General features: G+C 40.8%; 1 protein-coding gene across 1 annotated transcript in view; it reads right to left on the reverse strand.

The window, feature by feature from the left end:
- Positions 1 to 9,241, reverse strand: part of LOC126108253 (TD and POZ domain-containing protein 1-like) — a 33,151-nt gene extending 23,910 nt beyond the window's left edge. The window contains exon 1 of the mRNA XM_049913482.1: positions 9,196 to 9,241. The gene's annotated coding sequence lies outside the window, so the exon portion shown is untranslated. The remainder of the gene's footprint in view (positions 1 to 9,195) is intronic.
- Between the last annotated feature and the right edge of the window lie 5,035 nt (positions 9,242 to 14,276).

Consider the following 14,276-nt stretch of genomic DNA (forward strand, 5'->3'; position numbering starts at 1 on the left):
AGAAAGACTGTGTATTTGTTTACGGCTGTCAGTGCATTCGCACTGAGCGCTCGATCAGCTGTAGGCGCGTGACGTAGAAAGCAATTGTTTGCGGTTAACGACTGCCTTGTGCGGCGCGCAGACTTGACTGTTGCTTTGAGTATGTGCCGCCGCCAAAACACAGCGCGGTATCCTTTGTACTCTCCGCGTGTTTACATCTAGCTGTTAGTTTCTCACAAGTATGTCATTCTACAAAAATTTTAACGTTTGATATATGATGTATTCCCTTAGAGCGTCGTGATTTAAGAGTTTCTACTTCAACAGTGTTATCATGAATAATTTTGCGAATTCTATATGGACCGTTATAAAGCAGAAAAAATTTCCGACACAAGCCTTTTCCTTTGTGAGACAAACGATGAGACTTAATTAACACCTTTTGACCAACTGACAAGATTTTTAAACGACCAGGATGCTTAGCTGATTTCTCTCTTCTAGCACCCGCAGATGCAATATTTTGCAGAGCCATGTTCACAACTTCAGAATGCCGCAGTTTCCGTGTAGGCGGAAAAGGAACGATTTCAGAAATGCGATTTGTCGGTGCTTTGTTTTTTAATATCAGTATAAGCGGTAAAGAAGTTGAATCATTAGGGAGTTCATTCAGCATGTTTTGAAAAATATGAAGATACTGATCCCAAGTTCTGTGATTCTGATGACAATAAAGACGACACAATTTACTGATTTCCTTCATCCATCTCTCTGAAGCGTTAGATTGAGGGTGAAAAAGTGAAATGAAAATTGGTTTAATCTTACGACGCCGTAGAGTACGAAGCCAAATTTTAGAACGAAACTGTGATCCATTATCTGATATAACCTTATCAACATGACCAACTTCTTTAAGAAAATGGTTAATGAAAGCATTAGATACTGAACGAGCTGTTGCTTTGCGTAACGGTGTAAAACACACATATTTTGATGTCAACTCCACTGCTACGAAAATGTACGCAAAACCATTAGTAGATCGAACCACTGGACCGAACAAATCAACTGCAGCCATGTCCTTTAATTTCGCTGGAATGATAGGAAACAACGGTGCTCTGTGAGAAACTGTTGGCGGCTTAGCGTTTTGACATAATTTGCATTTGGCCAGAACAGATCGAATACGTTTTTCCATATTATTGAAGTGGCAATTTTCTCGTAATTTATGAAAGCATTTTCTGGGACCAAAGTGTGCATAACTGAAATGCGTATACCAAATCAGCTTATTAACCCACTCATCAGGAATACAAACTAACCAAACAGAGTTGTCGACCGATTTTCGTTTAAAAAGAATGTCATTGCGAACTAAATAATGCTGTCTAATCGCTACGCTTTCCTTTCTCCTCCACTTCTCCTTAATGTCCTTCCAGATTGGATCCTTATTTTGCTCCTTAGCAATGTCCTGGAGCGAAGACGAAATAAAGTTCTCAAACGCAACACCTTGAATATACGTCAAACAATAATTGTTTTCCTTGCAGTCCTCTTCAGCACTTTGTTTCAAACCCATAGGTGCACGTGATAAAGCATCGGCAACAATATTTGAAGAACCCTGTATGTAAACAATACTAAAATTAAATTCCTGTAGGTACAACGCCCATCGTGACAATCTGCCATGAGTTAATTTTGTCGACATAAGAAATTCCAGAGCTCGATGATCGGTGTAAACCTTAGTATGTCTGCCAAACAAAAATGTCCGAAATTTTGTAAAAGCCCAAACAACAGCCAAAGCTTCAAGTTCCGTAATCGAATAATTCTTTTCTGATTTAGAGAGAACACGACTTCCAAATGCAATAGTTTTCTGGACTACAACGCCGTTTTCTTCTATCTCTTGAAATAAATGTGCACCTAGGCCTTTGCATGATGAATCCGTCGCCAAACAAAAATCTTTAGATAAATTCGGGTGTGAAAGAAGTGGAGCAGCAACTAAAGCATCACGAAGTTGTTCAAATTCTGACTGAGCTTCCTCATCCCAACACCAATTAGATTTCTTTCCAGATAGTTCACATAAACGAGGTGTGGCCAAATTGTCCAATTTAACAAAGCGTCTAAGAAAATTACAGACACCAAGGAAACTACGAACATCATGTTTTGTGGTAGGAACAGCATAATTACGAATAGCGTCAAGTTTTTCTGGATCAGGAAGAATACCTTCTGTAGAAATAATGTGACCGAGAAATTTCACCTGTGAACGACAAAATTCAGATTTCTCCAAGTTCACAGTAATGCCAACTCTTGCAAAGATACGTAACAATGAATCCAAAATTTTGTTGTGCTCACTCCAAGAATGTTTAGCAATAAGAATGTCGTCAACATATGAAGTAATATTGTCACGAAGATAAACAGGTAAAATTTCGTTTAAACTACGAATGAATGCTGCTGAAGATACAGTAAGTCCAAACGGTAATTTCCGAAACTGGTAACAATTACCAAAGGCTAAAAAGGCAGTGTATTTTCTACAATCAGGGTGGAGTTCTATTTGCCAAAAACTTGCGCGCATGTCAATCGTGGATAAAACTTTAATTCCATGGAAATGTTGAAGAAGTTCATCTAAATTTTGTGGGCGGTCAGTTTCAGGAATGATGATGTTATTTATCTGTCTGGAATCCAGAACCAAACGAATTGACCCATCCTTTTTAAGAACAACGTGTAATGTGCTAGTATAAGGACTGACTGCAGGCTCAATAATGCCCTGATCTAACATGTACTGAAGTTCATTCTTAACCTTGTCTCTGTAAGCCAAAGGAATAGCGTACGTTTTCCCGCGAAATGGTGTGTGTTCTTTTTCTTTAAATAAATATTGTAAGCCTTATATAGTTCCTGTGTGATGACTAAATACTGTAGCATGTGAAGTCAAAATGTGGTGCAGCTCTTCTCTTGCAACGTCATCTGGCACTTCAGCTTTCTTAACCTTTTCATTAATTAATTCTTCGCTATTAATTATATCAGCCATCGCGTCTCTGTATCTATTGTCATTGTCATGAATAAACACATTGTAGTCATAATGCTCAACGAAAACATCAGAAGTAAGAAACCTTAAACATTTTGTATCTGACTCAGATCTTGCTAAACACTCGAAAAATTTCAAACATTTCGGTATTCCGGAAACAGTCAAATTCACACTTCCTTCTTTAAAGTTCAAAATTGCCTTATGTGCGTTAAGAAACTCCATACCTAATATAATTTGTGTACTGAGTAATGGAACAATAATAAAATTAGCAGAAAATTCGTATCCTTGACAATTGAAATTTAGGTTGGTCTGTTGTTTAACTTCTACACCTTTTCCAGAAATCGCTCCTCGAATTGTAGTTTTAGAAATAGGTAACAGAGGACAGGCAATAGTTCTTTCACATATACGAAAAACTGATTCACTAATGACGTTCAATGGGCTCCCAGAATCTAAAACTGCAGCGAACTTATTCTTACCCACACATACTTCAATAACAGGATGTAAAAATGCGTCTACATTATTTTCCTTTTCGTCTAACAAAATGTCTCTCATGTCTTCCAGGCGTACGTAGTGTAAAGCCGTAGTGTCATTACTTTCTGAACCGTCTATATTGCTGCCAGAAGCCGAAGCTGCTAGTCATTGTCGATTGTTTGCGTCACGTCTTTGATTATTCGCGTCATTTCGCGGATCCATTTCTACGATTTGGACTTGTCTCTCTGAGGTTCTGTCACGTGGAGGATGCCAATTAGGTCCCTCCTGTCTGTTAGATACAAATTCTTGGTTGTGTCTGTTATTAAAATTTCTGTTTTCCTGTCTGTCTGCATAACTACTTCTTGTGTAATTTCGACTGTCACTTCTGAAATTATTGTTGTATCTACTACCCTGGTTATTTCTGTAGTAAGAATTTCTATTACTGTATGAATAATTTCTGTCTTGATGATACCGATTACTGTTTCCGTATGATTGATCATTCCGGTAGGAATTACCGTTATTATAACTGTCTGTGTAATTTCTGTTAGAACGTCTGTTATTGTCATAAGGCTGGTATCTATTGTCCTGTCTGTTTCGTCTGTCATTCTCAAAATTACCGCTATAACGTCCGTTCCGATCACTATCTCTTTTCTCTGAAAATCTATCATAATTACTGTTACTGAAAAAATTACAGGTAGTCCCGTCGTCGTTGTCATACTCGAGTTCTTGCAACAAAGTCTTAAAAGTCTCAATGTCGTCTTTACATCTTCCGGCTAAAGCAATTTGTCTTATGGATTGTGGCAGCTTGGTTAAACAAATGCGAATTAATTCAGTCGGGGTATAAGGGTTGGAAAGGAACTGATTCTTTCAAATCATGTCTTCAAAATATTCTGCTGGCGTGCGGAACTCAGACGGTTTGAAATTACGCTGCATAATAAGACTGTGTTTGACTCTGTCTTGCGTGTTTTCGGACCAATATGCCGATAGAAATGCATGATAAAAATCATTTAGATTATTACAATCTCTAATAAGTGCGCGCATCCGCGTCGCCGGTTCGTTTTCTAAATATCCACACATAAATTCCAGTTTGTGACTTAGTGGCCAATTTGGTGGGAGTGCGTACATAAATTGATCTAACCATGCACACGGATGTATGTCATTCTTAGAATTGCGGAAGATCTTAAATTTCCGAACAGTCAAAAAGTGTTTATAGTCAAAGTTTTCGCCTCGTGGCGACAAAGACCTACCGCGTCTGTCCCAGTCCCAAGGTCGATTATTGTCAAGTTCGCGCGCCTGGCGATCTCTTGTTGCATCCCGTAAATGAAACAAATTATTTTCTTCAAACCCCTCTGCTATCTGTGATTCTAAATTTCTTCTACTGTCTTTACCTACGATTTCGCCTTCAATTTGTTTCACTTGCTTTCGTAATGCCTCAACTTCCCTTTTAACGCGTTCATTAAATTTTCCCTGATTTTCAACATGTTTATTTATGTTCTGATACTCTTCGGTTTCTGCAAATGGCAATGATGCTGTGTCATCTGAATCTTTGTCCCCATTTAAACTAAGACTTGTCAGTTTATCTAAAATCTCCTCAACTCTTTCCGATAAATCACCTATTTGTTCTTTCTGTTTATTTACGTCTTCCGTAAGTGTCGCGACTCGCGTTTCAGTATTAACGCATTTAGTAGTTAACTGTTCACACTGTTGCGTTAAGTTATTTATTCTGTCAATTGGTGCGGATTCCTCGATTCTCTCAAATATTTCTTTCTTATCGTGTGCACGTTGTAAATTTAACTCTGAAAATTTCTGTACTATCACGCGATCTTTTTCCTCCTGTTCTCTATCCTGTTCCCTTTGTCTAATCTCTACTGCAATTAATCTATTATTGTGAGAATTCAAAATCGGTTGTACTTCTTCTCTGATTTCTTTCTTTAATTCATCTTTCATATTTTTGAAACATGTCCCTATTCGTGAGTCTAACCGTGTTTCCATTGTTTCCATATCAGCTTCTAATCGTGTTGCCAAAGTTCCCATCTGTGATCCCAGTGAGTCTAACCGTGTTTCCATTGTTCCCCTATCAGTTTTAATTTCAGATCGCAAAGTTCCCATCTCAGTTTTAATTGTTCCTATTTGTGAGTCTAACTGTGTTTTTAATTCTGATCCCAAATTTAATATTACACCCATCAACTGCTCCATGTTAGCCGGTTCGAAATTCTTTTCGCCTCTAACATTTCCCGCAAAGTCAGTTTCCTTCGTCATAGCTGTAAAGCTATCTGTGTTCGATACTATTCCAGAATCTTCTGTCGTTAATCTCGGATTCTGTGAATTTTATGATTGAGAAAAATTTTGAAATGGTTCCGGACTATTTTCCCGACTTATTACATCGTTTTCCACTTCATTATTCATCACACTGTTCTCCTGTGTTGGCGAGTTCGCCATGTTAACAATTTCGTCATTTTCACTATCCATCATTTTTGCCTTTTTCATCGATCGCGTAATCATTTACAAAACATACAAAACTCATCACTATATGAAAATTACACACAATGACACTTTATCACCAACAATATCAATCACACGAAATGCTTCCTTCAAACACGATTAACGAACAATCGAAGAATAACAATCACCAAATCTACACATGCAAAATAGACTACAATTACTAAACTACAAATTACTGCAACAATACTACTGTCTACTATTTTTGCAATCAGAAGAATTCCAAGGGACGATCCTGGCAGGGTCGCCACGTGCATGGGGGCTTAATTAAAATAAATATGAATGCAAATATTTTTAGTAGCTGTATGTCCGATTACGCTGTTTCGTAAACGGCTGGCCCTGACTAGTATTAGTACGCAATCTGACTGCTTAGAATGACAACAAAGAATGTAAGAAAATTTTCGTTAACACAGTTAATTAATTAAGTCCCCAGCAACTATAAAATCTACGAAGCCAACATAGCACAAGTGTAGCTGTTCTGTGTGTGGAAGTATGACTCAACGTACACATCTGGCACGGTTCTTCTTCAACAAGACAAGAAATTTTAAATACCATTTATACTGAGGTGATAAAAGAAAATTAGAAATACTGTAATTGTGCAAGAAAACCAAAATTACACTCTAATACAAGAACACACGCCAGATGCTTTGTTGACTGAACCTGTAATGACACATCATTCAGGTCACTGAAAGAATAAAAGAATAAAAGAAAATACCTCCATATATATTGACGAAATGCACTCTGACCATTACAATATCTCCATTAGAACAACATCTGCTATCTCTCCCATCAAACCACTGCATAAAACATGGGACAACACTCTCCACTACCACATCTCACTCTGACTTCACGACAAGCAGTGTCCACCACAACTTCTCGGTAAGAACTGCCTGCCGCTACGTCTCAATAAGCACTGCCAGTGGAGGCGGCGGAACAATACTCTCTGGCGCGATCTTTGGCGCTGTGGCTCAGTGTAGCCACCTTTCAATAGCAAACAAATTGGCAAAGCAACAAACTTGTTTCAGCCATAAAGTTACATGACTTATATATAAATCCAATTTGGTGGCATCTCTAACTAGGAAAAATTTTCTTCCTCCTTATCTCAAGTTCCTCAGACCCGTGACACCTGATCAGAAGCAATGTACATGTAATGCAGAAAACAGTTCCCTCGGTGGATGTCTCAGGGTAGGCACGATTAAACTTGACCGGCCGCCTTGGCCGAGTGGGTCTAGGCGCTTCAATCCGGAACCGTGCGCGTGCTACGGTCGCAGGTTCGAATCCTGCCTCGGGCATGGGTGTGTGTGATGTCCTTAGGTTAGTTAGGTTTAAGTAGTTCTAAGTTCTATTGGACTGGTGACCTCCGATGTCAAGTCCCATAGTGCTCAGAGCCATTTGAACCATTTTTGATTAAACTTGAAACCAAGATGCCTCTCCTATTCCATGAAACCTTAATGTTTTATTGACTGCTGTACAGATTTCCATGTAAATTCGTCTCAAAAACATTTCACACAATAGAATGCCCCGTGAGTAGCTGCTGCTGTAATCAGGTACTATTTCCTTAAAGGGGGCAAAGTAGGAATGCTGACGAGACGGACAGGTTTATATTTCACGGTTTATGTTTCCATCTAGGATCATACACTGAAGCGCCAAAGAACCTGGTATAGACTAGCGTATTGAAATACAGAGATACGCAGTCAGAAAACGGCGCTTCGGTCGGCAACTTGTATGTAACACAAGTGTGTGGCGCAGTTGTTGGATCGGTTACTGATGCTACAACGGCAGGTTCATTTAAGTGTGTTTGAGCGTGGTGTTACAGTCGGCGCACGAGCAATGGAATACAGCATCTCCGAGGTGGCGGTGAAGTAGGGATATTGCCGTACGTCCATTTCACGGGTGTACGTCGAATATTAGGAATCCAGTAAAACATCAGATCTCCGACATCGTTGCACCGGAAAAAGATCCTGCAGGAACGGGACGAACGACGACCGAAGAGAATCGTTGAATGTGACAGAAGTGCAACCCATCGGCAAATTGCAGCAGATATCATTGCTGGGGCATTAACAAGTATCAGCGTGTGAAACGTTCAGTGAAACATCATCCATACGGGCTTTCGGAGCACTTTTGTGACTGCACGACACAAAGCCTCAGGCCTCGCTTGAGCCCGTCAGCACCGACAGTGGACTGCTGATGACTGGAAACACGTTGTCTGGTCGGACGAGCGTCGTTTGAATTTGTATCCCGCAGTTGGTCGAGTATGTGTACGAAGACAACCTCGTCAATCGGTATACCATGTGTGTCAGCAGGGGACTGTTCAAGCTGGCGGAAGGTCTGTAATGTTGCGGGGTGAGTGCAGCTGGATGATATGGGACCCCTTATACGTCGAGATGCGACTATTGGTAGGTGACATGTACTTAAACATCCTCTCTGATCTCCTGCATCAATTCGTGTCCACTGTGCATTCCGACGGACGTGAGCAATTCCAGCAGGACAATGGGACCTGACACACGTCCAGAATTGCTACAGAGTAGCTCCAGGAAAACTCCTCCGAGTTTAGACACTTCCACTGGCCACCAGACTCCCCAGACATTCGGGATGCCTTGCAACGTGCTGTTCAGAAGAGATCTCCACTTCCTCGTACTCTTACAGATTTAAGGACAGCCCTGCGCGATTCTTGGTGCCAGTTCTCTCCAGCACTACCTCAGACATTAGTCGAGTCCATGCCTCACCCTGTTGCTTCACTCCTGCGTGCTTGTGGAAGCGGCACACAATATTAGGCGGGTGTACCAGTTTCTCTGGGTCTTCAGTGTAACAAGACCAACATATATTACTCCTACTTTTGAAGCGCTGGTAGGTTAGCATAGGCAAAGCTGAGAAACTGAATTACCGAATATCTGTTAGGTTTTTTCACAGTTGTGTCGCGTGAGCTGTCCTGCGATGCACTTTGAGCAATCTGCACGGAACACAGTAAATAACACGAGAGCAATTATTTGATCTCTGAGTAACAGTGACAGCAACGTCCTCTGAGCTTATCCTGCTCGCGGCAGACACTGCAAATGGGTCTGCTACTTAAGTGAAGGACATTTTTCGATTGAAAGGTATACAATTTATGCTTTATTTCAAGCATCTGTCCATGTTGATAACTCTATGCTTGCAACAATTTGTGACTGTGACGTCTTCCAGCGGCAGCAAAATCGTTTTTTGCAATTTTTAAAGGAGAAAGACATTGTCGAAGAGAAAAGTCGTGTAACACAGCCTCTACTCACCTCGGACTCGGGGAGAAGTGACGTCACGGAGTGGGCTCAGCGGGCAGAACGCCGGTGCAGCAGTGTGGGGCGGACAGCCTGCCCGCCGCTTATATGGCCGGCGGCGGGTGACGTCACTGCCTGCCTGCTGCTGCACGCGTCACCGACGGCTGGTGACGGCCCGTATCAGGCGATCCCTAATCTAAAGTGCGCCGAGTCGTCGGGCTTATATTGTACAGTCTCCTGTTGCCGAGTTACGCCCCTGACCCTGGGAGATCGAAAATTTGGACACGGGTTCTTTGTCCGATTGAAACTTGGGACTTCCTAAGAGATAACTTTCCACACAGTCTGTGTCTGAACTGACTCAAACAGTTTATTTTCGCATTGTCTGCAGGACAGCTGCGGTTGTACTTCTGATGGTTGCAAGTCAGTTCTCTTTGACTCGAATGAATAGTCGGAAGTGAAATCCACACAGCAGGCATATTCTCCACAAATAATACACGTAGTGTTTTTGGATCTTCACACTGGTGCAGGGCTCAATTTCAGCCGGAACGCGTTACGACACCTCCCAGAGACGTTTTTTTTTTTTTTCCTTTTACGATTCAGCACCGGAGATTTGAAATAGTGCGCGTGTATTAAATCACAACGTAACGATAAGTTACAAGTTACAAGTGAACGTGACTATGGGACACCAACGTGATGTGATGGGCAGGAGGTACTGCGTGTGTGTGTATGTGTGTGTGTGTGTGTGTGTGTGTGTGTGTGTGTGTGTGTGTACGCACGTACAGTACACCCAAGATACGTTGAGTATCATTCCAAAGTTGTGATCGGTACATATCGCCTTTTATTTACGACTGCCTACAACCTCAGCGGTGTAGTAGCAAGGCGACGTCTCATGTTATGTGTGTCAATGGCAAATAAATAATGTAAGCCGTTTTTGAATGTCAACGTCTGTACAATGTGCTTTCACGACATCAATTTATTCCGTGACGTAATTTATGTCATAACTACTAATAAAATGTGCGTGTGGAGCACGCATGACTAAAAGTTGGCAGCCTTTCGAGACGATACGTCCCTTTGTCCACAGAACTCTTGACCTTTAAGCTCCCACAGGGGGCAAATTTCAACTCCCAATGCAGAACGGAGGTGTATATGTCTGACCCGTAAGTCTATCTGTCTGTCTGTCTGCCCCTACATAGTTCTCAAATGAAAGTTCCAATTTTAAAGCAGATTTTTTTATTTGAAAGCTGGTTTAATCTGGACGGTTCTTACCTATAGTTCTGAAAGTCTGTTCAGCCGTTTAAATTTCATCAGCTACATGAAGTAAAAATGTTTTCCGCCAGCGTGCTCCCTTGAAATACCTTACGTTGTCCATAAGAACTGCACCACGTTATGTAGTACCAGGTTGTAGATCTCAAAAAGATGTACCTAAATAAAAGATTACGGTTGAACAATAATGATGATTTTTGTCTTCTGAAGTCGCCTGTTTCTGCACCTACAAAGCAGAAAAAGTATGATTGTGACTCAACTGTGAAAGACAAACATATGCTCTCGTCGAATTTTGTGGTTCTTTTTGAGGTCTACAATTCATTACTAAATCAAATGATTTTCCTCTAACAGTTTAAGCAGCGTACTGCAAGAGAGCGCTACGGCAGCCCACTTCCTTGCGACTTCACTTGCAATTATACCCACAGCTTATTTCTTGTGCTGGCTAAAGTAGCTAAATATATACTAATACATACTAAAATAATATATCTGTCAGTTAAATAAGGAAACATGTGAATCGCATAAGTCGTTCTCGAGTTATAACGGCCTATCTGTGTGTCTGTTTGTGACTTCAGTCTTTGTAGTCCAGGATTCAGACGGGTCGTGACCACGGCTTTTTCTGTTCGAATCAGTTTGCCTTGTAAGCCATCGCTGCCTCACACAGAAGCCAGCAAACAATCCAACAGCTGCCTTCGGAATTCACATTCAGCAACATCACTCACTCACTCTATGTACGTCAGTCGCTTGCAGCTCAGTTGCCGATCTGCTCAGAAGCGACAGCATTGTTTCGGTCTGTTCGTAGTGTTTATTCACACATTGTGACTGTGAGTGGACACGAGAGTTCAATAGTTACGTGTACCTCTACAAAAAATAAGTGGCTTCTTCAAACCTAAAAGACAAAAAGTTAGTGAGAGCAACGAAAACGGCAGCCACGTCTTCAGCTGTGGCTGGAGAAGAAGATACAAACAGCAAAGCAGACGATTCTTCTCCTACGTCGTCGTCGCTAAATGATAATTTGTGTAAGTTGGTGGATATGGATATGGGCAAAACATCTATAGACAGTAATGAAAATTGTAATGATGATGAAAAGCCAGATTGTTGGTCTATCGAACAATGTACAGATTATAAAGCTAAAAACTCGTGGTTAATTATAAAAAAAAGCTAGTTTGTAGAAGTGTATCTACACTAGGTGCTGAAAAAACGAAAGGGTTGAAACTGGGTGAGCAATGCATTTTAGGAACTGTAAGCTCATATGGAACAAACAAACAAGATCAACTAAGGTCTCTTAGGAAAAAACTATTTGATAACCGCACATCTCAAGTCACGGTTTAGCGAACAAAATCCAGACTAACGCAGAAAAACGTCACATTCAGAACCCAGTTGCTTCAATGGTAAAGGAACAACAAGTAGTTACTAAGCGTGTATTTCGCACAGCTTATAAGCAAGCAGAGTTAAACAGACCGTTTTATGAGTTTGAGACAGAAATTGACCTCCAAATTAAAAATGGTTTGGATATGGGACGAATACTACATTAAAATGTTGCTTGCTCTAATATAGTGCTTCATATTTCTGACCATATGACATCAGATCTAATAAATAAATTAATAAAGAGTGACTCCTAATTTTCACTTCTTTTGGATGAAGTCACTATTATTTCAATCGAGAACACTTTGTATACCTTAGAACCTTGTTAAAAGGAATGGGAAACCCTATGAAAATTTTTTGACGATTTTTGAGCTACATGACAAAACAGCATCTGGTATCTTGAAAGAACTTTTAAAGTAGTTGGAATCCCTAGGTCTAGGCTATGACTTTTTGAAAGACCATTTAATCGATTTGACTTGCAATGGAGCTTCTGTCATGTTAGGAAAAAAGTCTGGCTTCGCAAAGCAGGTGTTGGAAATGTTTCCAAACTTATTCACCTGGCATTGTTTGAATCGTCGTATAGAACTCGCCGTGGACGACACGATAGAAGAAGTGGCGGGAATTAATCACTGTAAATTATTCATGGATAAAGTTAGAAATATGTTCAGCTGCTCTCCGAAAAACAGCAGGGAGCTGGTAGTTGTTGGTAAAGGTTTTGAGCAAGAAATTTTGAAAATCGATCGTGTGCTTGACACTCGTTGGGTGGCCTCCCGTTTATTGCCATGGCTCCGTACAATCATTTTTTAGAAGCATCAGAGGACACGCGACGGGACTCAAAACAACGGCGGAGTGTTAGCGGAGTGTTAGCGTGGCTTGTCTGCAATGAACTTAATTATGACACCACTGAGATCTTCACTCTACATCAGCACTGTTTGTTGTTTATCACGCATCAGACTTCTGGGACCACCTGCAGCTAGATACGAATGTGGGCGTCATGTAAAGTCTTGGCTGGCGAAGGGATATCATTCTGCACTTGCTACACAGTCAAAGGCACGAAGTGATGAAGTGTATAATGAAAACAATATTGTACTATGGAAATGTTTTTCTTAATCCATCAGAAACTGTTTATGATTGATTGTGTTTGAAATAATTTCGCAATGCTTACTTTTTCTTCCTTTGTTTGAGCCACTGAGTATGAACTTAGTTAAAATTATGAGCTCAGTTAAAATTCGATACTTTCTAAAAAGATACTTTTTAACAATAAATATACAACGTATATTCCACGTAAATTGACTGGTCATATGCCACTGACTTTTGTCAGAGTAACAGATGGTTGTCTTAAAGGGAAATATTTAAAGAACGTTGGATACCCTTAGGTCAAAGATATATACCGCATGTTGACAGGACTTGTTATTTTATGAGTGAAGGGAAACTAAAATCGTATTTCTGACTACAAAATCGTAATCTCAAAATTGTTCTACTCCACTACGGTTCAGCACTGAAATCCCAACTCCCGTACTTCCAGCTGTCAACGGCTCTGCAACTCTTTCTGGTCAGCTGAAAAAGTTGCTGTAGTTATTTTAAGCAGGGGGGAGTACAGCAATACGTCACGACATTCAAGTGCGTGTGTCCTTGATGCTGTTATGTCGATAATTTGTTCCTTCGTGTTGTCAGTCTTGACTTAGAACTCGAGCGGGTCATCATTCAAATGTCTCTCGCGCTAAGAAGTGTTGTTTTGCATGCGAATGCTCAATACCATTAATTTTGGAATGAGCAGTTTATATTATAAGTTCGTTTCCATGGGTTTCTAAGGGAACCTTTTAAGATTATGGAACACTGTTTCAAACAGCCTATAGAATGCTGAAGACAGAGACTGGTGTTAGGCGGAGCAAGGTGTGAGCGCTCTACCAATGTTATCCACTTCCTGGCTTATTCCTGTGGTTCGGCTATCGAGGGAGAGATGTCTGTCTGCACGCCTCGGCCTGGCCTCTATAAAGGTATTTCAGTACTGGCGCCGTAAGGAGATGAGAATCTCTCCCTTGAACAGACTGATATTTGCGTCTTCTTTCTTAAGAAAAAGATGCAGCGTCCATCTCCGTGGTAAAGAATGCTGTATAATACAATCATGAATAATGTCGCCGTCGTATCCGAAAGTTGAAGGCTGTGGTGTACCCAGGTATCATTTCCAGGCTGAGCAGTTTAGAAATCAACGACAGTGCGTCCCTTTCCAGATGTATTGTGGAACTTCTGCACATACATCAGCCAAGAATCACAGAGAAAGTGTTGAAGAAGAGTGAAAAATTGATAGCGGCTTTAGGGGAAATATTAGAATACGGATGCGCGGTCATATTTCTCTTCGTACATATCTCCTTTCGGCGTGGGCGTGTCTATATTGTCTATTTGCCCCATAGAACGTTCCGATACTTATTATATGACATGTACGTCATGGCTGAACCAAAGTAAGATCTGTA

This window comes from Schistocerca cancellata, chromosome 11 (genome assembly GCF_023864275.1).
Source record: "Schistocerca cancellata isolate TAMUIC-IGC-003103 chromosome 11, iqSchCanc2.1, whole genome shotgun sequence".
In the NCBI taxonomy this organism is placed as follows: Eukaryota; Metazoa; Arthropoda; class Insecta; order Orthoptera; family Acrididae; genus Schistocerca; species Schistocerca cancellata.